Source organism: Mobula hypostoma, chromosome 2, assembly GCF_963921235.1.
Source record: "Mobula hypostoma chromosome 2, sMobHyp1.1, whole genome shotgun sequence".
Classification (NCBI taxonomy): domain Eukaryota; kingdom Metazoa; phylum Chordata; class Chondrichthyes; order Myliobatiformes; family Myliobatidae; genus Mobula; species Mobula hypostoma.
Genome location: NC_086098.1, coordinates 82,744,492 through 82,758,095, shown reverse-complemented (window position 1 = coordinate 82,758,095; position 13,604 = coordinate 82,744,492). Strand labels below are relative to the sequence as shown.

General features: G+C 42.5%; 1 protein-coding gene across 3 annotated transcripts in view; it reads right to left on the bottom strand.

Moving 5' to 3' along the window:
- LOC134341524 (signal-induced proliferation-associated 1-like protein 2) overlaps positions 1-13,604 on the bottom strand; it is a 521,779-nt gene that overhangs the window by 463,348 nt on the left and 44,827 nt on the right. For all 3 annotated transcript variants that reach the window (XM_063039398.1, XM_063039402.1, XM_063039409.1), the window contains exon 2: positions 9,596-9,735. The gene's annotated coding sequence lies outside the window, so the exon portion shown is untranslated. The remainder of the gene's footprint in view (positions 1-9,595; positions 9,736-13,604) is intronic.

The following is a 13,604-nucleotide window of genomic DNA, read 5'->3' as shown; positions in this document are numbered from 1 at the left end:
ACAGTAAAGACATATGAGTTTATAAATGCCTTCAACTGCAAATGCATCATTAATACTTTCAAAGTGGGAATTGAAATGGGAAGCAACATCTTCAAAGGATGATAAATCTTTGAAATCATCTACCCAAGATCTGGAGCTTCAGGCATTGATTCTATTTAAAACTGGTATTGATATATTTTGGGATATTATAGGAATCATATTCAGATATGGCAGGACATTAGGATTTGAGGTTGAAGTTCACCCACAAACATGTTGAATGGTATAGCAGTCAAGACACCACATGGCCTACTTCTGATCCTATTTCTCATGTTTTGCAGTGAAAGAACAAAGGATATCCTGGATTTCTCAAGAATAGTAACTATTACCTGGTCCATTTCCGACACCTCCCTCCCCTTTCTAGATCTTTCTGTCTCTGTCTCTGGAGACAGCTTATCCACTGATGTCTACTATAAGCCTACTGACTCTCACAGCTATCTGGACTATTCCTCTTCTCACCCTGTCTCTTGCAAAAACGCCATCCCCTTCTCGCAATTCCTCCGTCTCCACCGCATCTGCTCTCAGGATGAGGCTTTTCATTCTAGGACGAGGGAGATGTCTTCCTTTTTTAAAGAAAGGGGCTTCCCTTCCTCCACTATCAACTCTGCTCTTAAACACATCTCCCCCATTTCACGTACATCTGCTCTCACTCCATCCTCCCACCACCCCACTAGGAATAGGGTTCCCCTGGTCCTCACCTACCACCCCACCCGCTTCCGGGTCCAACATATTATTCTCCGTAACTTCCGCCACCTCCAACGGGATCCCACCACTAAGCACATCTTTCCCTCCCCCCGCCTCTCTGCATTCCACAGGGATCGCTCCCTACACAACTCCCTTGTCCATTCGTCCCCCCCATCCCTCCCCTCTGATCTCCCTCCTGGCACTTATCCGTGTAGGCGGAACAAGTGCTACACATGCCCTTACACTTCCTCCCTTACCACCATTCAGGGCCCCAAACAGTCCTTCCAGGTGAGGCATCACTTCACCTGTGAGTCGACTGGGGTGATATACTGCGTCCGGTGCTCCCGATGTGGCCTTTTATATCTTGGTGAGACCCGACGCAGACTGGGAGACCGCTTTGCTGAACATCTACGCTCTGTCCGCCAGAGAAAGCAGGATCTCCCCGTGGCCACACATTTTAATTCCACATCCCATTCCCATTCTGACATGTCTATCCACGGCCTCCTCTACTGTAAAGATGAAGCCACACTCAGGTTGGAGGAACAACACCTTATATTCCGTCTGGGTAGCCTCCAACCTGATGGCATGAACATTGACTTCTCTAACTTCCGCTAGGCCCCACCTCCCCCTCGTACCCCATCTGTTACTCATTTTTATGCACACATTCTTTCTCTCACTCTCCTTTTTCTCCCTCTGTCCCTCTGAATATACCTCTTGCCCATCCTCTGGGTCACCCCCCCCTTGTCTTTCTTCCCGGACCTCCTGTCCCATGATCCTCTCGTATCCCCTTTTGCCTATCACCTGTCCAGCTCTCGGCTCTATCCCTCCCCCTCCTATCTTCTCCTATCATTTTGCATCTCCCCCTCCCCCTCCAGCTTTCAAATCCCTTACTCACTCTTCCTTCAGTTAGTCCTGACGAAGGGTCTCGGCCTGAAACGTCGACTGCGCCTCTTCCTATAGATGCTGCTTGGCCTGCTGCGTTCACCAGCAACTTTGATGTATGTAACATATAAAAAAAATTGTTTGGCTAATTGTACACATTATCAACATTGGTGATCCCATGTCTGCTCTGTTCCCATCTTGTTTTAATACATGCCCTTCAATGTCATAAAAAGTTAAAAATATTCACATAGCTTCTGCTGCAATCAGTGTTTTCCACAGTTTTGTAATCAGTGTTTTAAAAAAAAGATTATCCCATTATAAATGTATTAAATTACATATGGGAGATTTACGTCCCTGTGTTCTAAACCTATCAGGGAAACTTTTCATTTACTGTCCTACTCATCATAATTTTCAATCATTGCATCAAATAACTCCTTAAATCTCCCTCCTTCCAAGTCTTCATTACCTGAACACAAGATTTCAATCCTCCCTGGCTACTGCATTTGTGGCAGAATATTGGAGGACTGCTAACAAACACATAGGTTTAAAAAAGGAGGAAAGAACAAAGTGTCATTATAGACCAGTTAGTATAACTTCAGTGGTGAACTAATTATTGGAATCAATTCCAAGGCATAAATTGACCTTCAAAGAGATTGACAGTAATTAGTAAGTATGGCTTTAAGAGAAGGCTGAATATCACTAACCTGGCTGGATTTTTGTGGGTACTTGACATGGACAACACTTTCCCTATAGTTCTCAGGGAATTAAGCAGAGATTTTCACAAATTCACGAAGTCAACATTAAAATCCAAAAGGATTCAACAGTGACACAGGTGGACAGGGTGGTGACAGCAGTGTTTGTCAAGCTTGCTTCATTGCTCAGAATATAGAGAACAAGAATTGGGACATCACATAAAAGTTATACAAGACCATAATTAGATTAGATTAGATTCAACTTCATTGTCATTGTGCCGAGTACAGATACAAAGCCAATGAAGTGCAATTAGCATCTGACCAGAAGTGCAAAAGAATAGTATTATTTACAAAATAACTGCGAATAAAAAGTGCTACAGCACACAAATATAAAAGTACTGAGACAGTACCATATGGATGCAATACCGCCTAGCGCTGTGATGTGAGGTTGATCAGGGTCACAGCCTCAGGGAAGAAGCTCTTCCTGAGGCTGCTGGTGCGGGAGCAGAGGCTCCTGTAGCGCCTACCATATGGGAGGAGAGTAAAAAGTGCATGGTTAGGGTGAGATGTATCCTTGCATATGCTTTTCGCCCTGCCCAGGCAGCGTTTATGGTAGATGTTCTCAATGGTGGGCAATTGGGTGCCAATAATCCGCTGGGCAGTTTTCACCACCCACTGGAGTGCTTTGCGGCCTGATATAAGGCCATATTTGGAGTAATGCATGCAGTTCTGGGTACTCAACAACAGGAGGGATAATGTCATTTAACTGGAAAGGGTAAACAAGAAGATTTATGAGAATATTATCGGAAATAAGGTCTTCAGTTATATGGAGAGGCTGAACAGACTAGGAATATCTTCCCTGGAGTTTAGGGGTGATCTCATAGTTTTATAAAATCCAGAGGAGCACAGATAAAGTGAATAGCCAAAGAGCCATCCTGAGGGCAGGGGAATGCTAAACTAGACAGCATAGATTTAAGATGAGAGGGACCTGAAGGGTGATTTTTTCCATGCAGAAGTGGTGAGTATATGGAATGAACTGCCAGAGGAAGTGTTAGAGTAGATGCAGTTATGACATTGAAGACATTTGGACAGGTTCATAAAACAGGAAAGGTTGAGGTATATGGGCCAAATGCAGGCAAGCGGGACCAGCTTGTCCATGCAGGTTTGGTCGGCACGGACAAGGTGAACCAAAGAGTCAGCTTCCACAGCTGTCACTAATGGGAATGCATGGGACTCGGTGCTCAGTCCTTACTTCAATGCAAGGAGGCTAATAAGGAATTTTACCAGATGGTACAAAATTTAGATGTGTTGTCAACAGTGAGGAGGAAAGTTTTTAAACTTAGTGAGAATATAACTGGTCTAGTTAGTTGGCTGAAAAGTGGCATCTAATCCAGAATGTCAGGAAATGCATTTGTCGAGATACAAGACAAGGAGATGTACAATGGTGCAATGCTGAATGGCATGGAGGTACAAAAAGACCTTGGATTTGTGTGCCCAGATACTTAACAGACAGCAAGTGCAAGTCAATAAGATGCACAAGACAAATAGAATGGCTTTCCTTTACTACTGAAGGCACAAATTCCAAGCACTAGGATAGTTATACTAGAACTGTATATAACTCCAGTTAGACCACAACTCTAGTCTACAAAACAGCAAATTTCAGAACAAGTGCCAGTGATATTAAACCTGATTCTGATTTTCTAGTCAGAAGAAAGGCACTTGCACTGGAGAGAATGCAGATTTACAAGGAAACTGAGGGAATTGTAAGATCAGAACTTTGATATAAACTAGGGTTTTCTTCTCAGGAACAGAGGAGATTAAGGAGACAATTCATTAAGATGCATAGAATTCTGAGTGGCGCTACAGAGAATTAATCTTTTTCCTTTGCTAGAAAAAGGTAAAAATAAACAAAAGGTATTGATTTTAAGGTACTGGCCGAGGATTAGACAAGAGGTGTGAAAATTTTTCCATCCAGAATGTGGTGGGTGTCTGGAAGATGCTGCTTGAAAATACAGAAGAACAACATTCCTCCCCACATCTGTGAAGTGTGTACTTAAAGAGCTAGCACCTGCCTGCGTATTTCGGTTAGTGAGGCAACATTAGGTAGGTAGCTCTTTTGGCAAGAAAGGCTTCCTTCTGTGTCAAAGAATTTCTGCATTATCCTTATTTACGGAGTACTCTTCAGAGTAACTTGGATTTACATAGCCCTCACAATCTACCTTATTACGCCCTTGTACCTATCACCTGCCTGCACTTTCCCTGTAAACTTTTATTCTGCATTGTTACTGTTTGCCTTTGTACTATTTCAACACACTGATGTAATGAAATGATCTGTATGGATGGTGCATGCAAAACTAAAATTTTCACTGTATTGGTTCATGTGACATTAATAAACCAACAATAATAAACTATGATATTTCACAGTAAGCATTGTAACTGTTGAAACTGTCAATACCCATTTTCTACTGCCCTCGCAGTGCGCGTGTACAAAGCTAAGCAGGGAGCTAAAAATCATCTTCTCAAAAGTCACCCAAGCCAGAAGCTGTCTTCAGGGTTTTTAAATGAGAACTTACTCATAAAAAGATATTGTTGTTTCAAGGGCAAATAAAGAGGCGGTAGAGATGGATGTCTTTATACACTGTATGCTTCAAGTCGAAATCCAAATTAACCCATGCAGGAAATGATATTTTAAAAAGCAGCTTACGAACAGGAAATGATGTTCATACCAAACAAACTGTGCCTCTGGAGGCCAGAACACAGATACATTCTTAATTCTTGAGCAGTAAATAACACATCATGGCTGGTTAGAATGATAGGATTAAAAGTCTAAACAAATATTAAACTTGTTCAACTGTATTTGCTTTTAATCAGTTAAGGATGACAACTATTGTATAATCACCCAGAACAAAGGTTATATTTCTACATGCCAGTTCTTACAAAGCTAATTAATGTTTGTGCTGGAACTACCGTGGTGGTAAAACTCTGGTTAGGCCACACTTGGGAGTACTGTGTCCAGTTCTGGTCGCCTCACTATAGGAAGGATGTGGAAACATTGGAAAGGGTACCGAGGAAATTTACCAGGATGCTGCCTAGTTTAGAGAGTATGCATTATGATCAGAGATTAAGGGAACTAGGGCTTTACTCTCTGGAGAGAAGGAGGATGAGGGGAGACATGATAGAGGTATACAAGATATTAAGAGGAATAGATCGAGTGGATAGCTAGCACCTCTTCCCCAGGGCACCACTGCTCGATACAAGAGGACATGGCTTTAAGGTAAGGGGTGGGAAGTTCAAGGGGGATATTAGAGGAAGTTTTTTACTCAGAGAGTGGTTGGTGCGTGGAATGCACTGCCTGAGTCAGTGGTGCAGGCAGATATAGAAGTGAAATTTAAGAGACTACTAGACAGGTATATGGAGGAATTTAAGGTGGGGGGTTATATGAGAAGCAGGGTTTAAGGGTCTGCACAATATTGTTTGCCGAAGGGCCTGTACTGTGCTGTACTGTTCTATGTTCTAAACCCAAAAATGCTACTCATTACCTTAAAGAAATACTCTCATGTAGTCCCTGGCATCACTGCAAATAAACTTCAATTCCTGGACCATTAAGTAGTGAAACATTTTTCCTTTGTCTACACTATCAAAGCATTCATGATTTTCCATACCTTTGTCAAATCCTCTTGAAACATGTGACCCCTGCCCATCCCCCACATGAGCCATCTGTTGTCGGCCCCCAATCAACACATGTTCCACTCTCCCCTCCTACCCCTCCTCTCAGTCCCCCACCCTGCTCTCATGACTATACCCCTCCCCCACACAAAACCACCACGGTGAGCTTCACGGCTGAACAGGTGAGAAGACAGCTGAAACGTCTCAGCCCAAACAAGGCTGCAGGACTGGATGGTGTCAGTACCAGGGTGCTCAAAGCCTGTGCCCCTCAGCTATGTGGAGTACTTCACTATGTATTCAACCTGAGCCTGAGGCTCCGGAGGGTTCCTGTACTGTGGAAGATGTCCTGCCTCGTCCCTGTGCCGAAGACGCCGTGCCCCAGCGGCCTCAATGACTACAGACCGGTGGCATTGACCTCCCACGTCATGAAGACCCTGGAGAGACTTGTTCTGGAGCTGCTCTGGCCTATGGTCAGGCCACACTTAGATCCCCTCCAGTTTGCCTACCAGCCCCAACTAGGAGTTGAGGATGCCATCGTCTACCTGCTGAACAGTGTCTGTGCCCTCCTGGACAAGCCAGCGAGCACTGTGAGGGTCATGTTTTTTGACTTCTCCAGTGCGTTCAACACCATCCGCCCTGTTCTGCTGGGGGAGAAGCTGACAGCGATGCAGGTGAATGCTTCCCTGGTATCATGGATTCTTGATTACCTGACTGGCAGACCACAGTACGTATGCTTGCAACACTGTGTGTCCGACAGAGTGATCAGCAGCACTGGGGTTCCACAGGGGACTGTCTTGTCTCCCTTTCGCTTCACTATTTACACCTCGGACTTCAACTACTGCACAGAGTCTTGTCATCTTCAGAAATTTTTGGATGACTCTGCCATAGTTGGATACATCAGCAAGGGAGATGAGGCTGAGTACAGGGCTACGGTAGGAAACTTTGTCACATGGTGTGAGCAGAATTATCTGCAGCTTAATGTGAAAAAGACTAAGGAGCTGGTGGTAGACCTGAGGAGAGCTAAGGTACCGGTGACCCCTGTTTTCATCCAGGGGGTCAGTGTGGACATGGTGGAGGATTACAAATACCTGGGGATATGTATTGACAATAAACTGGACTGGTCAAAGAACACTGAGGCTGTCTACAAGAAGGGTCAGAGCCATCTCTATTTCCTGAGGAGACTGAGGTCCTTTAACATCTGCCGTACGATGCTGAGGATGTTCTACATGTCTGTGGTGGCCAGTGCTATCATGTTTGCTGTTGTGTGCTGGGGCAGCAGGCTGAGGGTAGCAGACACCAACAGAATCAACAAACTTATTCGTAAGGCCAGTGATGTCGTGGGGATGGAACTGGACTCTCTCATAGTGGTGTCTGAAAAGAGGATGCTGTCTAAGTTGCATGCCATCTTGGTCAATGTCTCCCATCCACTACATAATGTACTGGGTGGGCACAGGAGTACATTCAGCCAGAGACTCATTCCACCGAGATGCAACACAGAGCGTCATAGGAAGTCATTCCTGCCTGTGGCCATCAAACTTAACAACTCCTCCCTTGGAAGGTCAGACACCCTGTGCCGATAGGCTGGTTCTGGACTTATTTCATAATTTACTGGCATAATTTACATATTACTATTTAACTATTTATGGTTCTATTACTATTTATTATTTATGGTGCAACTGTAACAAAAACCAATTTCCCCCTAGGATCAATAAAGTATGACTATGACTATTTACAAGGAGAACAATTTCTGCTTTTGTAGTTGCTATACTTTAACATTACTACCCAGTGTCTGATGATCAGAATTGCTCAAAACACACTAGCTGAGAGTTTGGTAGCATTTTATAGCTTCAATTTGTACAATACCTTCTATTTATAACACCCAAAATGAGGTTGAATTTTTAAAACCTCTGGAACACTACACCCATTTGGCCAATCTTGCTGCCAATTTATACTGTGTCCTCCTGTATATCATATGTATCCCTCCATTCCCTTCATAGTCACGTATTTGTCTAAAAGCCTCTTAAACTCTACCCAACTGCCTGTGTACACTACTACCCCTGCCTTTGGTAATCCACATCAGGTACCTACCTTGCCCTTCAGTCATCTTTAAACTCCTCCCCCAAACTTAAATGCTTTCAACATTACTACACTGTGGAAAAGATTCTGACTGGTTATCCTATCTAAGCCTCTCATAATTTTAGAAACCTCGATCATGCCTGCCCTCAGACTCTGATGCTCAAGAGAGAACAATATCAAAGATTGTCTAACCTTACCTTACAGCTCATATCCTCTAATTCAGGCAGCATTATGGCAAACCCCCTCCACATTCTTCATATAATGGGACAATCAGACCTACATACAATAATACAAGTGTGGTCTGACTGAAGCTACAGCATGACTTCCTTACTATTACACTCAAGACTCCAACCAATGAAGGCAAGCATGCCCCATGACTTCCTTACCATTTTATCCAATCGCATAGCCTCTTTTAATGAATTATGCACCTTGACATCAAGATCCCTCTGTGCCTCAATGCTATGAAGAGGCCTACTATTAACTGTATATTTTCCCCTTTCATATACAAAGTGCAAAACCTTACATTTACCTGGATTAAACTCCCGCCACTTCTCTGCCCATATCTGTATCTGATCTATATCTTGTTGTATTCGTTTACTCTTTTAATAAAATGCATTCTTATCAACTTCTCCTGCTACCTTTGGTGGTTTATGTAAGTACCTAACTGCTTGTCCTTTAAGTGAACACCCATAGAAAATTTACAATCTACCTTGCACTGCATCTTCTTATTCATTCTACCAATATACAGTATATCATTGCAATGTCTTTTTACAAGAAAAATTAATTTACCACATTTCAGAATGTCCATCCATGTTCTCTTCCACTCTGCTACTAAACATTGTTGTTCACTTCATTCCAAGCTTTGTGCTATTGCAAACCTTTAAAATTTTACCTTGGAAGTAAAGGTAAAATAAAAAAAACAAAAACAAAAATCTAAGAGATGGAAACACTACATTGTCATCCAGTCTGAAAAATAACTATTTACTGCCAATCTTTGCCCTCACATTTGATCAATTTTCTATCACACTCAATGAAGTGCTTGAGGGATTTACTATAGTACAGGATGCTGTTCACACAGTCTATACCAGAACAGACTGTGTGGATGATTTAAAAAAAAACACTTGCTGAGACAGAAAGATCTTTATTATTCATATCATTTTATTTCAAACTATTCACCCATCAAAAGGTTGTATCAGATCTTTTGAATTTACTGCTAGTGACAGCAGCACTAGTTCAGTAAGAAGTTTGTAACTTTCTTTTAAAGACAAGTACAAAACTATTTATGTCTTATTTAATCAACAAAGATACCATAATAAGCTGAATTCAGAAGATGTATTTCTGTTTATCTCCAAAGATACTGCCAAGTTAATGTAAAAGAGACAAATTAAAGATCAATACTCTGGATATTTTGTACTTCTGCTCAGGCAATACACTTCAATCTTGTTTAGAGACTCATTTTCAATGACTCTTCAGAGCAAATGAACAAAGAAGAGGAATATTAACAATTGGTGGCCAGCAGCAGGAGCATACATGGCTTTTGCTGCTCACTAAGTACTCACCTGTTCACCTGAAATCACAGAAAATCAGTTCAGATTTCACCTTCCATAGTCCATGATGAAGCAGTTTCCTTGAAAGTGAAGGCACAAGTCATAATTCTGTCTCGATCACCAGGGAAGTAGCAGCACTACTTGCATAAGCCCTGCAAAGAAAGGAATCAGAATCAGATTTAATATTGCCAGCATATTTTGTGAAATTTGTTGTCTTGCGACAGCAGTGCAGAGCAATACATAGGAGGGAAAAACTGAATTACTGTAAATATATATATTTTTAATAGTTAAATTAAATAAGCAGTACGAAAATAAAAAAGTTGTGAGGTAGTATTCATGGAAGACCTCAACTTTACATCAAAACCCTGCAATTTCCACTTTTGTATAAAACTTGACAAATAGTTGTTACTTAAAAGATTTTCATTTAAAATCTGACAAGGCTATGTACATCTACAGCAATTCCAATGATGCAACAATGCTTCCAACTTGAACTGTTAACTAGTGAGAGCAAGTATAAAATTGAAAGAATTGAATGCAATTCTGAGAAATCTGCAGATTAAAAATGTCAAAGGGAAACCTAGCAGAAAGCTTGGGAAATCAAAAGAAAGATTCGCCAATGAAAACATAGGGGAAAAAAATGCTGCTAGTATTATAATTACATATGGATGGATGAACAGCTTCATTTATATCGTGCCTTTAATGAGGTAGATTGTCTGACTGTAAGATTAGATTAGCATTATTTACATAGAAACATAGAAAAGAGGTGCAGGAGTAGGCCATTCGGCCCTTCGAGCCTGCACCGCCATTCAGTATGATCATGGCTGATCATCCAACTCAGAACTCTGCACCAGCCTTCCCTCCATACCCCCTGATCCCTTTAGCCACAAGGGCCATATCTAACTCCCTCTTAAATATAGCCAATGAACTGGCCTCAACTGTTTCCTGTGGCAGAGAATTCCACAGATTCACCACTCTGTGTGTGAAGAAGTTTTTCTTAATCTCGGTCCTAAAAGGCTTCCCCTTTATCCTCAAACTGTGACCCCTCATTCTGGACTTCCCCAACATCGGGAACAATCTTCCTGCATCTAGCCTGTCCAATCCCTTTAGTATTTTATACGTTTCAATCAGATCCCCCCCCTCAATCTTCTAAATTCCAACGAGTATAAGCCTAGTTCATCCAGTCTTTCATCATATGAAAGTCCTGCCATCCCAGGAATCAATCTGGTGAACCTTCTTTGTACTCCCTCTATGGCAAGGATGTCTTTCCTCAGATTAGGGGACCAAAACTGCACACAATACTCCAGGTGTGGTCTCACCAAGGCCTTGTACAACTGCAGTAGTACCTCCCTGCTCCTGTACTCGAATCCTCTTGCTATAAATGCCAGCATACCATTCGCCTTTTTCACCGCCTGCTGTACCTACATGCCTACTTTCAATGACTGGTGTATAATGACACCCGGGTCTCGTTGCACCTCCCCTTTTCCTAATCGGCCACCATTCAGATAATAATCTGTTTTCCTGTTTTTGCCACCAAAGTGGATAACTTCACATTTATCCACATTAAATTGCATCTGCCATGAATTTGCCCACTCACCTAACCTATCCAAGTCACCCTGCACCCTCTTAGCATCCTCCTCACAGCTAACACAGACGCCCAGCTTCGTGTCATTCGCAGTCTTGGAGATGCTGCATTTAATTCCCTCATCCAAGTCATTAATATATATTGTAAACAACTGGGGTCCCAGCACTGAGCCTTGCGGTACCCCACTAGTCACTGCCTGCCATTCTGAAAAGGTCCCGTTTATTCCCACTCTTTGCTTCCTGTCTGCCAACCAATTCTCTATCCACATCAATACCTTACCCCCAATACCGTGTGCTTTAAGTTTGCACACTAATCTCCTGTGTGGGACCTTGTCAAAAGCCCTCTGAAAATCCAAATATACCACATCCACTGGTTCTCCCCTATCCACTCTACTAGTTACATCCTCAAAAAATTCTATGAGATTTGTCAGATATGATTTTCCTTTCACAAATCCATGCTGACTTTGTCCGATGATTTCACTGCTTTCCAAATGTGCTGTTATCACATCTTTGATAACTGACTCTAGCAATTTCCCCACCACCAATGTTAGGCTAACTGGTCTATAATTCCCTGGTTTCTCTCTCCCTCCTTTTTTAAAAAGTGGGGTTACATTAGCCACCCTCCAATCCTCAGGAACTAGTCCAGAATCTAAAGAGTTTTGAAAAATTATCACTAATGCATCCACTATTTCTTGGGCTACTTCCTTAAGCACTCTGGGATGCAGACCATCTGGCCCTGGGGATTTACCTGCCTTTAATCCCTTCAATTTACCTAATACCACTTCCCTACTAACATGTATTTCCCTCAGTTCCTCCATCTCACTGGACCCTCTGTCCCCTACTATTTCCGGAAGATTATTTATGTCCTCCTTAGTGAAGACAGAACCAAAGTAACTATTCATTTGGTCTGCCATGTCCTTGCTCCCCATAATCAATTCCCTTGTTTCTATCTGTAGGGGACCTACATTTGTCTTAACCAATCTTTTTCTTTTCACATATCTATAAAAGCTTTTACAGTCAGTTTTTATGTTCCCTGCCAGTTTTCTCTCATAATCTTTTATCCCCTTCCTAATTAAGCCCTTTGTCCTCCTCTGCTGAACTCTGAATTTCTCCCAGTCCTAGCTGAGCCACTTTTTCTGGCTAATTTGTATGCTTCTTCTTTGGAATTGATACTATCCCTAATTTCCCTTGTCAGCCACAGGTGCACTACCTTCCTTGATTTATTGTTTTGCCAAATTGGGATGAACAATTGTTGTAGTTCATCCATGCGATCTTTAAATGCTTGCCATTGCATATCCACCGTCAACCCTTTCAGTGTCATTTGCCAGTCTATCTTAGCTAATTCACGTCTCATACTTTCTTTAAGTTCAGAACCTTTGTTTCTGAATTAACTATGTCACTCTCCATCTTAACGAAGAATTCCACCATATTATGGTCACTCTTACCCAAGGAGCCTCTCATGACAAGATTGCTAATTAACCCTTCCTCATTGCTCAATACCCAGTCTAGAATAGCCTGCTCTCTAGTTGGTTCCTCGACATGTTGGTTCAAAAAACCATCCCGCATACATTCCAAGAATTCCTCTTCCTCAGCACCCTTACCAAATTGGTTCACCCAATCTACATGTAGATTGAAGTCACCCATTATAACTGCTGTTCCTTTATTGCACATGTTTCTAATTTCCTGTTTAATGCCATCCCCAACCTCACTACTACTGTTAGGTGGCCTGTACACAACTCCCACCAGCGTTTTCTGCCCCTTAGTGTTACGCAGCTCTACCCATATCAATTCCACATCTTCCCGGCTTATGTCCTTCCTTTCTATTGCGTTAATCTCCTCTCTAACCAGCAACGCCACCCCACCTCCTTTTCTTTCATGTCTATCCCTCCTGAATATTGAATATCCCTGAATGTTGAGCTCCCATCCTTGGTCACCCTGGAGCCATGTCTCTGTGATCCCAACTATATCATATTCATTAATAACAATCTGCACTTTTAATTCATCCACCTTGTTACGAATGCTCCTTGCATTGACACACAAAGCCTTCAGGCGCGCTTTTACAACTCTCTTAGCCCTTACACAATTATGTTGAAAAGTGGCCCTTTTTGATGCTTGCCCTGGATTTGTCGGCCTGCCACTTTTACTTTTCACCTTACTACTTTTTGCTTCTACCCTCATTTTACACCCCTCTGTCTCTCTGCACTGGTTCCCGTCCCCCTGTTGTGAACTAACCTCCTCTCGCCTACCCTCTTTAATTTGATTCCCACCCCCCAACCATTCTAGTTTAAAGTCACCTCAGTAGCCCTCGCTGATCTCCCTGCCAGGATATTGGTCCCCCTAGGATTCAAGTGCAACCAGTCCTTTTTGTACAGGTCACGCCTGCGCCAAAAGAGGTCCCAATGATCCAAAAACTTGAATTCCTGCACCCTGCTCCAATCCT